General features: G+C 44.0%; 1 pseudogene; it reads left to right on the top strand.

The window, feature by feature from the left end:
- The first annotated feature begins 6,216 nt into the window (after positions 1–6,216).
- Positions 6,217–6,340, top strand: LOC135981974 (U4 spliceosomal RNA; annotated as a pseudogene).
- The last annotated feature ends 7,801 nt before the right edge of the window (positions 6,341–14,141 follow it).

The raw sequence follows: 14,141 nt of genomic DNA, 5'->3' as shown, positions 1-14,141 counted from the left end.
AACAGTTTTCACAAATATTTGGCCTAATTCAAAAATTAAAAGCTAAGTACAAAATGTCATCTAGTTTCCTAGACACGTACACATTCTTTGCCCATGGATGGAACATTGAGTCCCTTTGCAAACATTACCAGAACTTCACAAGCATTACCGAGCAAAATTTGTCACAATTAACTGGAAATGTTCAATTTTTCATAGAGTAAGGAAAGTGCTGAGCTTGGGCCGTATGTTCTTAGATCACAGCGAGCACCCCATAGTCTAATTTTTATTGTCAAAACTAAATGCCCGCTTCTTGGGTGGAGCTAAATGCCCGAAGCACAAGCCAAGGTTATGTGTTTGCAGAAGTGTCTCATTGTTGTACTACCCATTATACTGGTTCTAGTCTGTCCAGGCCAATCCCCTCACACAGGATCCCCCAAATACAGGGAAAGATCAAAATAGCCCAAGAGCACCTTGGTCACATCCTTAATTTTTTTCCTCCAACCTTGCCCCCCTTTACCCTCTTAAAGAAGCAGCAGGGAGGATGAGTAATGTGAGACCATTTATGATGATTGCCTCTGGAGGATCACCCTTACATTGGGGTATACTTTCCTGTGCTGCTTAAACTGGGTTTAGGGGCAGCACATAGCAACACATAGCAAGGCAAAGCTGCCAACTGTGGATCCATCCCTCAGTAGCCAGTCTAGAAGCCTCATGCATTATGTAAAACCCAGACAGACCCTTTGGCAATGTTGGAGCAGGCAATGTCAGAGTAAATTCCCATTACCAAAACACCAGATGTTGGGTAGAGAACTGGGCTAGCTTCTAAAATTCAATGGCTCTTCCAGTGCTGCTACCATTGTTATTCCAGGTGTTTCCAATACAAACAGTGAGAAGACAAAGAAAGCCAGGATTGCCCACAAAGAAATGGAGAGCTTTTTAAGGGAGTGAACCATAATTCCCAGGAGAGGGAGACTGCAATATCAGTGTGGGTGGAAAGCTTCAAAACTGCCTTAAGGAATTGGATGCTCAGTCCTCATTAAAGCCAAAGTTATCCAAATTTCCTAAGTGGCTTTGAAAATCTTTGGCCATAATATCTTATAGACCATTGCTGGAAAAGAGAGAGCATGGCTGGTGAAGAGGACAGATGGCCTGCAGCAAAGACAGTGGGGAGGAAATAGATAAGACAACCAATAGTAGCTTTCATCCTCTGACTTCAACCACTCACATCATAAAGGATCTTTGAAATCTTTAGCCCTGAGTTTGATGGAGGTGAGAAAAGATTTCATCCCTGTGATGGGATCCCTGGGATGCAGCCTAGGGATTGTGGGACCGCTGTGGCCACTTATCCTCTCCAGCCTGGGCTGTCTCTCAGAATGCCTTGCTAGTGACAAGCAGCAAACCCCTCCAGGCACTGTTATCACTCAGCACAACCACATGTGGAGCCCCACACCCAACTAGATGCATGAATGCTCCCAGAGCCAATCAGGAATCACACAGAGTAAGGCATCAGCCACATCCCCCCAACTTCCAGCCTTGTACCTCAGGAATATACCGTCTTGCACTGCTCATGACTAGCAGTGCAGATTTATTAATTGGTTCACCACTTCATCACTGGAAAGTGGATATACACCAGCCTTTGCAAACCTGAGCAGATTTACCAAACACTTCAGGCAAACTCACTGGTAAAGATAAATAGTAAAACAATTTATTGATTACAAACGATAGATTTTAAGTGATTATAAATGATAGGCAAAAAGTCAGAGTGGTTACCAAAAGAAAAGAAAATATAAGCATGCAGTCTAAACTCTCAACCCTATTAGGTCTACCCTGGCAGAGTTACAGTGCCGACAGTTACAGCACCGCTCAGAGAACGCTGAAGGGAAACCGCTGTTGTGTGTTCACAGTCAGCTGGCTGCGCAATAGCGTGGTCACACTTGCGGCACTTGCAGTGGTATTTGGAGCGGTGCATTCTGGGCAGCTATCCCACAGAGCACCTCTTTCTCTTCTGCTGCTAAAAGTTGTGGGAAGGCGGAGGGGGTTGTGGGGTATCTTGGGTCCTGTCCCAGTGCCCACGATGCATTGCTTCGCATCCCAGCAATCCCTGTGCTGCCGTCTGCATTTGGTGCCATCTTTCAATGGTTTGTGTACTGCGCACCCTGCCTCTTCGGGCTGCAGGAATGGATCCTGAACTGTTGACCAGTATGCTGCTCGCTCTGACCAACACGTCTTGAGTGGCAGTGGAGTTATTCCTTAAACCACAATGGCAAGAGGAGTGTGACATTGATCTTGCCATGCATAGTAGCTACGATACAAGATTGCTTGTGGCATTCACGGAGGTGCACCTCTCATTGGGGTGGATTTTTTTAGAGCTGTACAACTGCGCAGTTTCTGCACACTAAGCGGCTTGGCAGTGTGTAACCCTCTGGAGTTACAGCGCAGAAAGCTGCTTTACTGTGCAGAAACTTGCCAACATAGACAGGGCCTTAGACTGGGCAACCTCTAGATTAAGCAGTTTTTCTCACCCCTCTGGATATTGCAGTTCACAGTACACAGGTTTCACCCTTGAAACCTGGGCCAGTCTCCTCTATTGGAGTCTTCAGTCTTCTGAGTGTCCTTGTTTCTTCCAGCGTAGGTGGGGAGAGGAGAAAAGGCCAAGCATGGGACCTATGTGTTCTGTTTTATACTCTTAGTCCATGTGCTTAGAGAACACAAGTCCAAGCATGGTGTCTAGGGTGTCACAATCCCCTACAAATTTCTTCTCCTCCCAGTGGGAGCTACTCTGTAGCAGCCTTTGATTCTGGGTGGCCCACTGCATGGGCTGTGCAAGAGGAGAAGGACACTTACTCTTTTATCACCTTCCCTTCCATGATTGAATTAAGGCTGGTCACAGTCCAGTAGTTCAAATGAAATAATTCACAACAAACAAGAAGACTACAACAATTTTGCATTTTTGTATTTTAAGTTACATATATAAACTTCCCTGATTCTTCTACTAAATGTCAGTTGTCCCAATATTTACTAAAGTAGAAGCCCAGATCTTCCTTCATACATTTTCACTCTTACAAACTTCAAAACTTTTGCTAGCCTACATTCTCTCCTCATCAATGCTCTCTCCCATAAAATTGGAGCTTATCCATATTATTAAAAAAGAGAGAGAGAGAGGAGCACTTTCAACAATTGCTCAGTGGCACAAAATAAAACCCTCTCTTCAGGCCCACTCTTTATCGTCAGCTTAACTGATGCATTCAAGCTTGCCATGAAGAAGGAGTCTATCAAATAATTTGGCAGAACACTTAATAAGCTAAAGTTAGTGAGAAGAGAAGGGCTCTTTCTTTTTGACTGAACAGCATACAGAGAGTTCACTAGAGATCTAATCAAACATCCCTGCTTCATTGAACTGGGTTTGACCCTGCCTAGCTAAGATTGCTTTGTGTTTTATGAAATCAGACCTCACAAGAGATCTTCCCTTTCCCATGAGTCCATTTTCAGTGCAGCTGGTAATGTGGCTTCATCTTTCCTATCCCCCACCCCCTTGATCTAAAAAAAATCCTGTCGCCAGAATTCCACAGCAAAATGTAGAATGTGTTATTCCTCAGTTTTAGCAGTATTCTTTGTCCTTGAAACTTAATCTCAGACGTTCACAGTATCATTTGATTGACTTTTTATGTCTGCTATATTGAAGGTGATAAGAAGGTCTTTTTCAGTTTTTATGGAGATAATGAATAAAGGGATTTCAGAATATGTAGTTATAGATTTGTTGAAATTAGAACTGAGCAATTAACTAATAATGAACAAGTTATTAGATGCACTGCTTCTTTCTCTATGCATTAGGAAGATTATTATTATTATTTGAAATTATTTGCTAAGTAATATTAAAGTGATTTTTTTTTGTTTGAGGCTTCCTATGATCTAGAAGGCCATACTCTTCAGGGATTCATAGCCCTCCTGAAGACCTACTTCTGCTGAGATGTCTACAAGAAAGTGATTTATTAATAGCAATGTAGAGGGGTAACTGATCTAGCCTATCTGTCTTGCCAACACCAAAAACTTGTGTTTATTTACACTGTAATATCAAAATGTGTTCATTCACCCTCTACCATGATCATTTTATTTATTTTTACCCCATTCTTCTACCCTTTATCTGTCTGACTTAGGTCTTTTTTTATATATTGTCAGCTGTTCAGGGCAGAGACCACACTTTCTTCTATCTTTATACTGTGTCTTGTTGTGTCAATGTGGCAATAGGTATCTCTGCATTATTTGCATATTTTGATCTATATTCAGGGCCGGTGCTACCATTTAGGCAAACTAGGTGGTTGCCTAGGGCGCCAAGATTTGGGGGTGCCAAAAAGCGGTGCCCCCAATCTTTTTTTACAGCGTTCCTACGCCCCCTCCCTGAGCGCGCGGTCGCCGCTCCACTTCTCCCGCCTCCCAGGCTTGCAGCGCCAATCAGCTGTTTGGCGCCGCAAGCCTGGCAGGGGAGGAGAATTAAAGCGGGGGCAGCGTGCTCGGGGAGGAGGTGGAGCAGAGGTGAGCTGGTGTGAGGAGCTGCTGCACGGCTCCCCGGGGGGGGGCGCTGCTGGGGGGGGCGCCTCAGGGCGGGGGGAGGCAGGGAGCTGCCACAGGGCTGGGGGGCGGGGGGCGAAGTGGAAGTTTCACCTAGGGCGCGAAACTTCCTTGCACCGGCCCTGTCTATATTGAAAATATAACTTGTGTGCTCGATTTCTTTGACTGATAAACTAATAAGGTGGATGCCTGCCCCACCCCCCACACCAGCTCAGACAGTTTCAACATGCCAGCCCATGGAGGAAACACAGCCATGAAAAAAGTAATTGAGATGTTCAGGCTTAATGAATTGCAACTAACCACTCAAAACTGGAGCATCTATCACAGGGGCATTTTCCTTGATAAGCCCTGAAGGATGCTCTAGCTGACTGGGAATAGTTAGAAGAGGCATTGAGAGGGATTCTACCTGGACCCTGAAACAAAGAAAACTACTGAGCAATATGGTAATAGATTCCTGGTAGAATAGCAAGGCCTCTCTGCTTCTCAAGAGAGACACTGGCTATGCCTTAACTGCCAAAATGTGTGTATTTTATAGCAAGGGAACTAATGTGTGTTAGGCATTGAGCTGTAAAATCCTACTAAAGGAAAGGTACAGGCAGTACCCCCCATCCACAGCTGACCTGGCCTAACCATCATAGAAAAACCATGTCTCCAGTAGAACTTTACAACAAGATGGCTCACTCACACTTGGTATCTTGTAGTACAATCACACCATGTTTTATTAGTGAAGACAGCGTCACAGACTGTCTCACTTGGGAGAAGACAGGCTAGGAGGTCAGCAGCAGATGCAGACAACTGTGACCAGAGTGAGTCACAGGGGGATCTTTGTTTTCTAAGAGAACATGAGTTGGTTCAGTTCTATTCCTGTAACTCAAGAGGAAATCCTATCCACCTTAGCTTGTAGGGAAGCTAAAGCTTAGATATGACTAGCGATTTGTTTATGATTGTTTATAAATCATCATTTATCTCTGTTTAACTTCTTAATAAAGAGCTGCTTGTCTGAAGAATCCATATTGGTCATTCCATCTCAGGAGAAGATCAGGCAGGTATGCCACAGCCAGGGCCCTGCCAACCTACCAAGGTCTATGAATGGAGGCATCTACCCTGGTTTGGCTTTAGAAAAGCCTGGATAATAGATTACCCTCAGGGCAGAGCAGGGGGCTTTCGTCAGATGTTTGGCTGCATGTGTGTTTTCTCCCTGTGTGCTGTCCCAGCTCTGCACAGACAGCTGGCACAGCAGACCATGAGTGAACCTCCCAATGACCACAAGATCTGTTAAGGTACGAAGGCACCTAGCCAGGTTTATTGTCGATGAAGCACGGTAATAGCACCTGGCAGAGTCTATAAGGATACTAAGGCATGTATGCTTGTGACAATGGACGCAGATCAGTGAATGGCTGGACTTTCCATTCCACCCTCCGCTCGCCAAAGATGCTCCCTCTGAGATGCCTCTTTATACACCAATACAAACAAGTTGTGTATTGCCCCTCTGACCTATCTGAGTGCCACCCATTGCCTTCTATCTGTTGGTTTGAGCAAAACATCTCTATCCATCATGCTGTCATCCTAACCTTATCTTTAAGATGGGTGAGTGTGTTCCTGTTATCTTTTGGGAAATAAGTTGGTGTCAAGGTGTTCTGGTACCACCCTTCTGGAATGTGTTTGGGTACATGGCCTGTGCCTAGGCAGTATCATAGCAAATGAGGTTAATCTGAGGTGTGATTATTGTTAGTTGAAAACTTCTTAGGAATGTGTGTTTCTGCAATATCAGAATTCTTGCCAGATTGTGAGCAGGGCCTGCCTAGCTCACAGCCTGACTTTGCTTTATACCATCAAAGTTTTGACCACTACTTTAGCCCAGGCCTCAGGCCTCTGCTACAAGGCTTTAAGTCTCAGGTCCTCTTTCTACTACAGGGGCTACTGCTGGAAAGCAGGACTTCAATAAGAGGCAACCGAGACACCAAGGCGAAATGGGGATGCAGTTCGTGTTAATCTGTAACACTAGCATATTCTGGAGGTAGCTCAAAAACAAAACACTTTTTTTTTCTGCAGTCCTGTGATCAGTAGTCCCAGTGAAATCAGTGGGACTTCTATCTTATGTGCTGCAGAATCAGACACTATATAGCTATCAGTAAACCAACTTTTGTTATGTGTGTGCTTTAAATCTAATGGGGGATTGCTTGCTGCCTTGAGAAACCATGGAATCTCTTTAGCATTATTTTGTGTAAAATGAAAATAATGTAGGACCTACATTAAATTAAATTAAAATTTAGAGCTGCAATTTATGCTAGAGAATTATGGGATGCTTCTTTATGTGTTTGTTCTATATAAACATGTAGTATAATAACAAGTTGTCAGGCCCAAGAAGCATACAGTTGAATACAGACACAGATAAAACAGAGATGAAACTGTGGTACAACAATTTCACGTGCTACTGGTTTTTCATGGTGTGGCAGGCCAATTCTTGAAGTCTGAATTCTAGAAGTCTGAAGCCAATTCTAGAAGTTGTTCAGCAATTTGATCTGTCTGGATTTGGAAGAGCTTTTTAATTTGCCAAAATATATTGAAGTGATATTTTCGTTTCTTTCTTTTAGCCAGATTCCAATATCCTTACTCATATTGAATAGGTTAATATTCGAGTTTTCTCACTGAAATCAATTGGTATAGAAAGTTACTATTCGGTATGAGAAGGGGATTAGAATCTGGCCTTAAGTGTATATACTTTTTTCTATTCATCATTCTTCCTTGAAAACAAAATTCTAGGAGGAATGAGGGGCTGATCTGTGATGGATATAGAAAGAATTGACTTTCTTAGAAAAAACAGGACAGCATGAGCCATGCAATGTTTCTGTTTTATTAGTTCTTAGTGTGCATGGAAGTATTATTATTCTTGTCATGGTATTAGTGTTGGACAACTTATGCCTATGTGAGACCCATGCACAACTTGAAAGCATCTTTGAAAGGCCTTCCATTCAGATTAGTGCTGTTGTTATAGAGCTGTTCAGTAATATGGAAATAGCTGCTCATTTCATTTCAATTTACACAGCCTTAGTTTGAAGGATGATATAATTTTTGGATTTTTTTCTGGGGAGAATGATAACCACACCAAATTTATATTCCATGAAGAATTTTGAGTTTTCACATTACAGCCCTGAACAACTTGTTGGCAATTTAAATCTTAACATGTGCACATTTCCTCAGTGCTGTTTACAATAGTGTTCCCAAATCTCCTGATTTCTTCGAGTCCTGGGTATCTTGGCCAAGGCTGGAGTCAGTCTCCTCTCATGAATTTCAGCCCAGCCTTGAGGAAAAGTCACCTCTGATTGGGGACCTTACCCTTCTGAGGAAAAGCAGCCAATTCGGGTGGCTGCAGGGAACAAAACTTTCCCCATTTCTCTCTGAAGCAGACACCATTCTTAAAAGAGGGGAGCATAAAGAACCAAACAGTTCAGGGCGGCCTTGATCCCTTCTCCTTCTCCTCCTATGTACAATGGGTTGGCTCTTCTGTGATCCTCTCTCCATCTCTACAACAGTAGACCTGGGAAGGGGGAGAGCAGAACCCTGGCACAGCTGCTGCCCCAGGTCTGGGAGAGCATGATAAAGAACCCCAGGAGGAGAAGTGAGTTTGGATGTAGGGAAGTAGAACTGATTGGAGCAGTAGTGGGAGGCAGAATTGGTATGGAGGCTGGAGCTGGTTCAGGTCTGGGCAGATGTGGGAGCTGAGGGGCAGAACTTATGATGAGAACTGAAGGGAACAAAATTGATTTGGGGTTGAGGGGAAGAATTAAATTGGCAGGGGGACAGCACATAGAATTAGAATTTGGGGGTTTAGAGAGAATCTGGACCAACACCCATCAGGCACATTCCCAGGTGGCAGATAGGGGAACATCCTGCAGAAACAGGACAGCTGCAAATATCTAATAAGCAGTTGTGGACCAACTGGTAGCATTTCTCAGCAGGGCATGGTTGGGTAGCTGGTGGCACAGCTACCTCTATAAAATCATAGAATCATAGAAGATTAGGGCTGGAAGAGACCACAGGAGGTCATCTCATCCTCCGTCCTCTTTGAAACCCCCCTTTAGGTAGTTGAAGGCTGCTATCAAAATGCCCCAAGCCCTATGACAAGGATGTCAAAACAAATAAAGACCACCTTAAAAAAGTCTTGCTGGGGCAGGTGGGTTTCAGTAGCCTGAGTTGGCAGCTCACCGGAGAGAATGGAAACTCCGATTTCAAACCAAGGGTGTCATCTTGGACAGCTGACCTATAAAGAAGATATGCTTATGTGAAATGATGTCCAATTTATATGTACCTTAGCGGGTTAGGGCATTCCTCACAAGTGACGTACAACAGCCTGGCCTGACTTTTGTAACTGGGCAAGGGCAGCTAAAGTTAAAGACACGAATGAGTAAGCTGGGATATGCAAGTTGGAACACTGACTGGAAGAAGCTTAGAGCTGTGTGAGGTTCAGAGAAATGAGATGGCATCTGGGGATGGTCTTTGTGGGCTTGGAGAAGGCATATGATCATGTACCAAGAGAATTAGTTGCAGAGTTTGTGACAGAGATGTGTGCCAAAAAGATATGTCCATCTTATCCAGGACATGTTTGATGGAGTGACTACCACGTCAAAACCAAAAGGGCTACAGCAAATAATGTTCTGTCAACATTGGCCTGCTCCAGTGGTCAGCATTGAGCCCCTTTTTGTTTGCTGTTGTCTTAGATGTGATAAGTGAGAATATACAAAGCCTTGTAATATGCTGTTCACTGATGATTTAGTGATATATGGCAAAGATTGTGAAACCCTGCAAATTAACTTTGAAGAGTGGCAACACAGTTTCGAGCAGGCAGGACTTAGAGTGAACTTTGGTAAGACTGAGGCTATGATAACTGAGGGAGGAGGACCCACCATAAAGGATATTACAAGCAGAATGCTTAGAAGAGTGAAAGAATTTAAACACATAGGATCAGTGGTTGTTGACAATGGTGCCCTCCTGAGTGATGCCCAGCATCATACCCAAATGGCTTGGTGTAAATGGCAGGAGCTGACCCCAATTCTCTGTGATAAAAAAATGCCATAAAGTTAAAAGATAAAGTGTATAAAACTGTAATACAATCCAACCTATCTTAGTGTGCAGAACAGAGACTTGGCCAGCCAAAAGAAAAGAAATCAGCACACTCTCCCCCACAGAAATGAAGATGTTGAAATAGTCAGATGGTTGGACACTCCAGAATAGGAAATGAAAGGTTGGGAGCAGCCTATTGCGGGTTGCCCCAGCTAAAGACAAACTGAGGGAGGCTAGGGTACATTGATATGGACATGTCCAGTGGGAGACCTGAGAGTTATATTGGTAGGATGATGACCAGATGGCCCTTGCAATGACTGTGGATGGAAGACGACCCAGGGGGAGGTCAAAGACACAGTACATGGACCAGATATCAGCATAATTTAGAGAGACCAATTTGCATGACAGTCAGATGTACAAACATGAGTTTTGGAAGAAGGTGTCAGGATCCCAATGCAGGCACTCAGGACCAAGAGTCAGAGCAGGGTAAACCTGAGGCAGGGAGTAGCAAATGAGTGTGTAATCAGGCTCCAGGCTAGGCTCAATACCAAGGGTGAGAGTCTAAGTCAGGTTTCAGGGTTTGAGTCAGAAGGCAAAGCCAAGAGCCAGGAACGGTCATGGCAGTCTCAGAAAATCCACATTGTTGCCTGGACACTTTCTGGAATGCTCCTTTGGTTTATATAGTGCAGGGAGCCATTCAGAAACCATGAGGCAGTTGTCTGTCAGACCCGTGCAGGTGGGACTTCCCAGGGGAGCAGTGGGAGCAAAAAACCTAATTGGCTTCAAGACTGAGCTTGATAAGTTATGGAGAGGATGGTATGATGAGACTGCCTACAATGGCATGTAGCCGATCTGCGATAGCTCGCAGCAGATATCTCCAGTGGCTGGTGATGGGACACTAGATTGGGAGGGCTGTGAGTTACTACAGAGAATTCTTTCCCAGGTGTATGGGTGGTGGGTCTTGCCCACATGCTCAGGGTCTAACTGATTGCCATATTTGGGGTCAGGAAGGATGTAATGGCTTGGAGTGGTTCCTCCCTGTATGCGTCAGCGGGAGGCCACTGCGCCTAACTATGCCACCTAGTGGCTGAGAGCCGATCATCGGGGATTAGCACCAGTAACAGTCTGTAGCTGGCTGGGACAGGCAGGAACATAGTCAGGCTCAGCCTCTCTGGCTGAGACAGAGCAAAAGCAGTCTGTGGCCCAGCTCCCTGGCTGGGGCAGACAGCAAACAAACACAGGTTGTTTGGCTTAAAGTGGATAGGCGGCTGCCACCCAGGGGTGGGGTTGGCAGCAGGGGGTAGGGGAATTCGAGCCCCCCATTTCCCTGGGTCCCAGCCCAGCGCCCTGACAATGACAGAGAATCCCACCACTGGGTCAGTAGGGATCCTGCCAAAACATGCTGACCATGGCTTCAGCAAACACAATTGGACGAATGTCTGGTTTCCACGGACTACTTCCTACCCCTACCTGGTTGTAGAGTTCGTCGCTCCTGGGCCCTCAGGGTACTCAGCTGCCAGCAGTTCCAGCAGCTCTTCCAGATATTCGCCAGGTGGCAGCTCCTCCGGATATTCCTCCAGAGGCAGGGTTGATACAGCTCAGTCCCTGGTTCAGGGGCCAGCAGCAAGGCAGCAGCATCCAACTCCTTCCCTGGCTCTTCCTCAACTGAGCTGGAGTCTCTATCTCTTGTACTTCTTGTTCTGCCCCTCTGTTTCCAGTACAAGGGGTGGGCCCAGCCTGGCTCTATCCACCAGGGAGCTGGGAGTGGTTCCATCCTGTCTGCGTCAGGAGGCCACTCTGCCTCTGCCTCCGCTACAAAGGAATTTTTCCTCCAGGTCAGATTGGCAGAGACCCTTGGGTTTTTTTTGCCCTCCTTTGCAGTCTGGGTCATAGGTCACTTGCAGGTTTAAACTAGTGTAAATGGTGGATTCTCTGTAACTTGAAATCTTAAAATCACAATTTGAGGACTTCTGTAACTCATCCAGAGATTAGGGGTCTATTACAGGAGTGGTGGGCGAGGTTCTGTGGCCTGGAATATGCAGGTCAGACTAGACGATCACGATGGTCCTTTCTGGCGTTAAAGTCTGAGATGTCCCGTGGTCTGTTTTCCACAGTAGGTAATGACAGTGGAATACAAGATGATTACAGCTGCTGCTAGGTGGCAGCATGGAGCTAACAGCTGCCAGCTATTCAGGCTTGGGTTCTAGGCCTGTAGGGCCCTACAGAAGGCTATAAAAGTTGCTGACCCCATATAAGGAAGTTACAAGACAGGAGAAGTTGGATGCTTTGAACAATCAGGCAGCCGCAAGAGCTTATGTAGTGGAGGCAAGAATTGCCGTACTCAATAAATTTGGGAAAGTTGGCAATGAAATTGTCATACACAAACTGGGGATAGGGTGAGAGAATTCAAAAGACGGACCAATGCAGCTTTTGGTTAAAAAAATTCTCATGATTTTTAGCAAATCTCAAGATTTTGTGGGGTCTGACTCATGGGGCTGGCAATATTGTTACAGTTTTCAACAATTATGAACTGAGTCAGACTAGCATTAAATTAGTAAGCAACCTGCTAAATATTTCTATATAATATTATTAATTATAAGTACGAGAGCCTGAAGCCTCAGTGTTATGTTTCTGAGTTATCTTTACATCTCTGACTATTGGACTACTCATGGTGTAAGATACTAATGTGAGTAAGAATGGGCAAATTGGATCTTCAGTTCATATGGAAACTGCTTTAGTTGCATGCTCAACATCCCTGGCATGTTATGTGTTTTGCCTCAATCGTCATCAGAAGACACACTGTCACTTTCCACAATTAACTTCCCCATTTTCATCTAGACCCAGGGAATCATATCCATCAGACCTTTGGTCTGATTCTGTCACTTTTACTCACATTGGCGAGTCTTGGAAAAAATGTATCCAACAATTTTAAAAAATATTGTTATGCCTCTTAGCCATCCATGCCATTTTTAATAAGGACATATACAGAAAAGGCAACGATCTAAGGACACATTTTGTCCTAGTTGTTATACAACTTTTATCCTTACTCCTTCCACTCATAAGATTCCTGGGATGTTTTTTGTTATAGTTCATAGGCTTTAATCTATTTTAATTAAATTACTGAGTGTGATTTCAGAGCTTCTTTGAATATATTCACAAATTCAAAACTGTTTGGAGTCTCCCCAGCTGCACCAGATCAGGATGGTAATGTACAGGAATATTGTTTTCAATTTAGAATTCAATGTCTCATTTTTAAAATGAAGTAAAAAGTCAGAATAAAGTCAGTTTTAAGGAGAAATTGATTTTTTTTTATTATTTTGTTTGGAAAAAAGAGAATTGACTACCACCTTTCTTACTCCATTACATTACACATGGTCAAATAACCCTGGGCACTCTGTTCAGCTATGTGGGATATTTATATATTCTGTACAGTATGTCAAGGGATAAAAATTGTATTATATATAAAGACTACTGTTTAGAAATGGTGGGTTTTTTTCTGAACTTGCAAGTCCCAATTGAGGAAATACTTGTAAGGGGACTGATGGGAATTTTACCTGAGAAAGAAATGCACAACCAGAGCTTTAGACAGTAATTACTCTGTCTATCTGAGGCCTTTCTTTAGTGCCTGTTGTGGTAGTATCTAGGCACTGACCAAGGAATTTCTGAACTGCAAAGCATTGTGTATGGTGCACTACATTATATGGTTCTTCGCCTCTCCCAGAGTCTAGGAAGCTTTTCTTAGGATATTTTTAACCACAGCAGAATGGATTTCGTGCAATAGATCCAAGTATAACAGTTTCTCTTCCAGTAGGTGTAGTCTTTCCTTAATCCCTTTGGTTTTTATTACAAGTCCATCATAATGCCGGTTGGTTACCCCAGATTTTTCCCTTCAGTATGTTTTTTGTAGTTTTGAATAATTTGCAATATTCTCTCCTTGGATACAGTGCTCCACTCAAAAATGAGAAAATAAAACAGAGATAAAATGAATATATCTTCATTCCCATTCCATGTGCTATTCAGAGCTGTTCATTTAATAGAATTGCTTTCCCAAATGAAGACTCCAGCTGCTCAGCATCCCAGTCTGTATAATACATACTGTATGAGCATATTCCAGCCATAAGTGACTTCAAAGAATCAGAAGTGGGATTTGCATGATATTTTTCACTTTCCATCCAGCACTCAGGATGTGTGGGGTAAGCTATAATTGTTGCAACTGTGGTGGGTTCCAGTGGTGTTGGTGCACTAGAAAGATTCCACCACCGGGCTGTTTGAACATTAGCCATGGGCCCTCACATGGCATAGTGAGGAAGTATGCCTCTATGTCTTGGACAGGTTGTGGCTCTCCTCGTCTCCTCACTCTCTGCTGAACTATTCCAGACTGTGAATGGCCTTATTAACATGGAATACCCCTACTCCACTCCAGAGCCCAGTAGGTCTCCCTTTGAAGAACCAGCAGCTTACTTCTGAGAGAATATCACCTGTCTCTCTAAAGACAACCTTTCAGGGCACCAAGAAAGAGAAATCAGACAATGGTC

This window comes from Chrysemys picta, chromosome 2, assembly GCF_011386835.1.
Source record: "Chrysemys picta bellii isolate R12L10 chromosome 2, ASM1138683v2, whole genome shotgun sequence".
Taxonomy (NCBI): domain Eukaryota; kingdom Metazoa; phylum Chordata; order Testudines; family Emydidae; genus Chrysemys; species Chrysemys picta.
Note: the sequence above shows the minus strand (reverse complement) of the source record. Positions and strands in the feature narration are given on the sequence as shown.